Source organism: Cupressus sempervirens, chromosome 5, assembly GCF_028749045.1.
Source record: "Cupressus sempervirens isolate cs-2001-9-10 chromosome 5, ASM2874904v1, whole genome shotgun sequence".
Taxonomy (NCBI): domain Eukaryota; kingdom Viridiplantae; phylum Streptophyta; class Pinopsida; order Cupressales; family Cupressaceae; genus Cupressus; species Cupressus sempervirens.
The window spans coordinates 844,065,593-844,071,711 of record NC_143122.1 but is presented as its reverse complement, the minus strand read 5'-3'; positions in this window follow the sequence as shown (position 1 = coordinate 844,071,711).

Sequence of the window (6,119 nt, the reverse complement as noted above, 5' to 3'; positions counted from 1 at the left end):
ATGGCGGCAAGGTTTGTTATAAGGCCAGATTAGTGGTCAGAAGATATGGATAACTATAGGGCATCGACTTCAATGAGATCTTCTCCCTGGTATTCAAGATGATTACTATTAGAGCCATTCTAGGCTTGGTTGCTACATGGGATCTTGAGCTGGAGCAGTTGGATGTCAAGACTGCATTCCTACATGGTGATGTAGATGAAGAACTTTATATGATGCAACTAGAAGACTTTGTAAAAAAAGGAAAGGAGCATCTTTATTGCAGATTGAAGAGAAGCTTGTATGGACTGAAGTGGGCCCCAAGGCAATGGTACAAGAAATTTGATAAGTTTATGGTTGAGCACAAGTTCATATGCTTAGAGGCTGATCCATGTGTTTATTATAAACAGTTGCTCATAGATCCACAAGGAAACTTTGGTTATCTCAAAAGCAATACATTGAGAAGGTATTGGAAAAATTTGGCATGCTAAATTCCAAACCAATTTGTGTCCCTCTAGCATCTCATTTTTCGTTTGACTACTAAAATGTGTCCCACAACACACGAGGATACAAAATTCATGAAGGGAATCCCTTATACTTCAGCAGTTGGTAGCATTATGTATGCTATGATTTCTACACGTCTAGATATTGCTCATGCAGTGGGAGTAGTTAGCTAGTTTATGAGTAATCTTGGCAAGCCTCATTGGGAGGTAGTTAAATGGATTCTCCGGTATCTTAAAGACACCTCTACTTTCTCTTTATGTTTTTGAACAGATAAGCCAGCATTGCAAGAGTTCGTAGATTCAGATCTTGGTGGTGATTTAGACAAGTGGAGATCTACCTCAGGTTATGCTTTCACATTTGTTGGTGCAGCGATCAATTGGAGCTCTAGATTGCAACATTCAGTCTCTCAATCGTCCGTTGAAGCTGAATACATGGCTCTCTTCGAGGGGGCCAAAGAGATGGTATGGTTGCAGATTTTTTAAAAAGAATTGCGTTTGCAACAATAAAATTTTAACCTTTTCTATGACAACAATAGTGCTATATTCATGACCAAGCATCATACATCTTAGCGATGCTCGAAGCACATTGACTTGTGTTATCATTACATTCAGTATGTGGTTAAAGAAGGAAAAGTTCAAGTCATCAAGATTGACACAAAATTAAATCCAGTTGATGCCCTCACGAAGGTTGTAACACGGGAGAAGTTTGAGTTTTGCCAAGCTTCTCTGAGCATTTCTCACGAAGGTTGTAACACGGGAGAAGTTTGAGTTTTGCCAAGCTTCTCTCAGCATTTCTAGCATGTGATAGCAAGGTTTAGAGTACGGGAATAGCTTGTTACAGTAGTGGTTGGATTGTTGGGGATATGAAGCTCAGCCATTTTTCATTATTCCCTCCAAGAGACTCTGTCTCTTCAATTCTTCTGCTGACATTCAAGAGTCTCCCTTGAAGCTCTTTTATATATTCTATTTGCTGTAACTTGTAGATGTACTTCTGGATTAAATAATATATTCTCCTGCTCAATGTGGATGTAGGATTTATTGGCCGAACCACGATAAATCTGTGTACTCTGTTTTTGCATTCTTGTTTGCGCATTTTATTGCTTTTCTAACTTTTACAGCAGCTTACCAAAAATGAAGCATCGGGTAGGCTAGGTGGCAGCAATGACTAGGCATTTTATAATAAATCTATTCCCCTGTGGGACAGATCCTCAGGCTCTGGGACAGATTAAACGGTAAACCATGGGATGCCTGGGTGGATTATGATGGTGTAGAAAAGAGTTTGCGTGTCTTTCTCTGTTGTAATCCAAACAACACCAATGTTTCTTATAAATCCAAAAGCCCTCTGTTTAATTGTATAATAGGTCTGCGCGACTATCTACCAGAAAACATCAAGGTTGGCTTGTCGGCTTCCACAGGACACTTCACTGAGACACATGGTGAGAGTTTGGAATTTTTCTTCTAACCATTCGTGGGAAGTCCGAGCTATTGTGGATGGAACTACAAATCACGATAAAAGAAGATTTATTGTCCAAGTTTTTTTTATTGTCAATATCTAAACTTGGATGTTTGATAAACTATATAATTGATTGGTTTCAAATCAATTTTCTATTTCTTAAAAAACCAACTCCTATTTTTATTTAAGAGTTTCCTTAAAGTATTAGATTTAAATTGCTTCATGATGTATAATGAGCTTATCTAAATTATTCTACTACTATTTAATATCATGATAGTAGTTGATAAAACCTATAATAGTATAATTAGCTAATCTCAAATCCATCTACTTTTATTTAATAGTGCAATAATAGTTCATAGGATCTATAGCATATAATTAGTTGATTAAAAATTATTCTACTTTTGTTGAAAATCTTAATAATAGTTTGTAGGAGCTATAATTGATATAAATCTCATCTACTTTTATTTAACATCATGATAATAGTTCACATGATCCATACTATATAATTAGTTGATCTAAAATCTATCTACTACTCTTCAACATGATGATGATAGTTCATAGAATGCAACAATTATATAAAGATTTAAAATCTTACAAGATCAAATCTAAAAACAACGTTGAACCCATCTACTACTACATTTTTTATTCTTGCTAAAATATTTTGAATATTAATTTAACTAAATCATAATTTTATACTAATATATTTCTCGAGAACAAATTATTTATTTAAATAAATTTTAAAAATTGTAAAACATATAATTATAAAAAGTTGCAAACAATTATTATTATTAATCCACATGGTAAATAAATCTAAACAAATTTAAAAGGTTTTCTAATATCAATAATTTGAGAGCATATCTAAATTTTAACAATATAACATGAAAAATAGTATAATCTAAAATTTTATATATTAAAATTGATCTATCTATTAAAAAGATTACTACTCATTAATAAAAATTAAAAATTAAAACATATAATTATAAAAATTGCAAGCAATTACCATTATTAATGTTATTTTAAAATAGCTTTGTAATGTTATTTTAATAATAGATAGAGGAATATAATCATTGATTCAAATAATCCAATGAAGAAGTCAGATTAATTAATACTATAATATCTAAATTCTAAAAATCTAATGTTTTGGATGAAGAGAAAGAAATAGAAAGAAATCTGCAATTGAGTAGAATTTCTAATATAACAAAGTTTTAAGAAAATTTAAGTAAACTATGCAGATTTCAAAATAGGAAAAAACTACACAATAAAAGTTTCTAAAATGGAAGAAATACAAATCTACAATGTTTCTAATTGAGAAGAATTTCTATTCTATCAAAGTTTCTAAGAAAAATTAAGGAAATTATAGAGCTTTGAAAATAAGAAAAAAAAACACAATAAAAGTTTCAAAAATAGAAGAAATCAAAACACATAAACATACATACTCAGAATAATGATCCTGTTGCTCAATCCAATGTTGAATAGAAATCATAATATTGATCCTGTTACTCAATCCAATTTTGAATAGAAATCAGAATATCGATCCTGTTGTTCAATACAATGTTGAATAAAAAAAAAATAGGCTCTTGCCATATATAATGTTGATGTGTGATGGTTCAACTTCAAAGAATTGAAAACATGTAATGCATAAAAATGGAGCATAAGGCAAGACGTTTGGTTTTCTTGTCATAACATATTATTGGCTTTCTTCTTGCTCGAGTGAATGATGAAGAAATATATTTAGAAACGTCTAAATGTGTCTTCACACTGTCAGCAATAAATTGTTATTTGATGACGACCCGACTAGACCTGACATTTGCAATTACGGACTTGCAGGATGCGTGTTTAGTATTTGGAAATATCGAAGCTTTCAAACCAAAAATATAGTGTGGTTAATGAGGGAATGGGAAGCGTCAGTGTTAAGCATTGTTGGTCAAGTCTGAATGGAATTTTTTCAAAATGTTAGATTGTTTACAACAAAATGTGCTCCCATTGTAGAAGCCTCTCAGCTTAATTAATGCCTCTAAGAGAAAACAAATTGACAAGGCATTAAAATACTATACGAAAAAATGGATGTCTATGATATCCGAAATTTGTGGACCATGCCTATTTGCCTCAAAAAAGACTGAACTCGTTGAACGTCACAACAAGAACCCCTGAGAGTTTCAACCTGTTCGATGTTTCTCATTCGTAATGGCCAAAGGCATTCCACGAAAATTTTTGTAGTGGATGACATCAAAAATATTTCTCTTGCATGCTCTTCATATCTCAACCAAGACCTTGATGGAACCTGTGTGTTGTCGAGGTTTCATCATCACTAACAATTTCCAAGGTCTTATCGGTAAAAAAATAATAATGAAATTTAACGCGACATGGAGAGGCCTATGTGTTCATTGGTATGTCAAAATGTAATCACCCGACCGACTGGATTAAGAAATGCTCAACTTCTATGTGTTTTCTAGGGAATGCCAAATCATAAAATCAGTAAGTAAAATAGAGACAACAAACTAACGAGGAATTTAACATTTTATAAAAATGACTCGACTTATATGCTAACCACCATCTAAATGCATACCTACTAATGAGAAAATAAGAATAATTAATAAAAATAAAATTAAAAATATGTATGCACTACATACTATAGGATAAATTTTATTGATGTGTGATATTGCTATCAAGATTTAACTGTGTAGTTTTTGAGTGAAACTTATAGACCCATGTTTCATGAGTAGTGATTCAACATGAATCCATCCCTCATTAGAATAAATAGAATTCTTCGTTTCTGAAATTAATAACTCTGCATATTGTAGGAAAAACTATTCTACCATCTTTTTGATTGAGGTTTTTGGTGTTTCACTTTTAATTTTTCTTAGTATCCTATTTGTTAATCATGCCACTTTCTTATAGTTTTTCAAACCCATAGAGCTAAATAAAAAATAAATTAAATCGATGTAAATTCTCTCAACTCATTAGATTTTTGTATTTTTGCATCACTCTAGTAATGATTTACTCTACAAAGAAATCCCTATATATCTTACGCAAAAACTTGCAATCCATCAAGTAGTCTCTTGAAGTGTAAATAAATGCTCATATGATGATAATATTTTTGAAAACAATGCAATATATTTTGTCGCTCATTTTAGCATTTGACAAAATATATACGTGCTTAGGTCTTTGCATGGATTTCAATTTGGAATTGCTTAAGATTTGTTTTTTAATTATTTTTTTCCCAATATACAACATCAAAATATTTGCAAACATGGAAAATTTTGAATCTATTATAATTCAATTTTGTACATTTTTCCAATAAATATTTTCCAACATCAACCGTCTATCAAATTTTTTAGCATGTATGTTGACATTTTTTCAACTGACTCAATGAGTACATTTTTGTTTGCAGATTCATAATTTCTCACATTTTGGGGCCCTATTCTTACAATGGTAAGGGATAAAAGTAGCATTGGGGACCTTAAATTACAAATGGAACAACAAACAAACTAAAAAATAGGTTTCCTCTTGTCTTATATTGCCTCAAAATAAAATAAAAAAGGAATTTTCATTTGTCATTAAATGTTTAATTTTTTTAAAATTGTTTATTCGTAAATTATTTCTAATTATTGATACTTCTTGTAATTTGGATAAATAAATGTAGATAATTTTAATAATCCTTATAGGACTTAGATTAGTCTAGTTTAAATTAAATATTTATTTCCTAAGCTAAATGAGTAAAGGTATAATAATTGAGCTTGTATGTTTGACAAAGATATAACTATGTTATTGGCATGGGCTTTTGAGTATTGTAGTTGGTAGACATCAATGGAGTTATCCTTTTCTCAACTGATACGTTTTATGAAATCATTGCATATACAGCATGACATAGGAACTATTATACTGCTACATCCTAAGCTAAATGAGTAAAGATATAATAATTTAGTCTAAGACATTCAAAGTAAAGGTGTACGTGGGAGCTTGTATGTTTGACAAAGATATAACTCTGCTATTGGCATGGGCTTCTGAGTGTTGTAGGTGGTAGACATCAATGGAGCTATCCTTTTATTAATTGATATGTTTTATGAAATCATTGCATATAGAGCATGACATTATTGGAACTATTATACTGTTGCCAGCCTATGAATATGTTTTTTCTACTATTCTTGATTTCCTCTTCATGCCCTCTTGACTCCACATGTCATACA